This window comes from Penaeus monodon, chromosome 21 (genome assembly GCF_015228065.2).
Source record: "Penaeus monodon isolate SGIC_2016 chromosome 21, NSTDA_Pmon_1, whole genome shotgun sequence".
NCBI classification, from domain to species: Eukaryota; Metazoa; Arthropoda; class Malacostraca; order Decapoda; family Penaeidae; genus Penaeus; species Penaeus monodon.
The window spans coordinates 8,438,556-8,438,900 of record NC_051406.1 but is presented as its reverse complement, the minus strand read 5'-3'; positions in this window follow the sequence as shown (position 1 = coordinate 8,438,900).

Here is a 345-nt window from a genome sequence, read left to right as displayed (position 1 = left end):
GCATACATGTGGGCGTATAGTATTAGTATTAGCTGAAAACCTCTTCTACATAAGATTATTAATATTGATTAGTCACTTTTCAAGATTTTCTGGAGATTCTCTGTCATCAGTGTTTAGAGAGAAAGAAATAAGAGCCATTTGCAGATTGACCTGGATACTCTTGAGGGTGTTTAAAAGATGAAACATTTTTTGTTAGCCCCGACAGAAAAAAAAGATTATCTAAGGAACTATTTTTGCCTTAATAATCACAACGGGATTTGGATGTATAAATATGAGGCCTTTAGGTTGCATTAAAAATGTTTACACATTAATATTCAGCAGGACCACCCACAAGTGGATCCATCG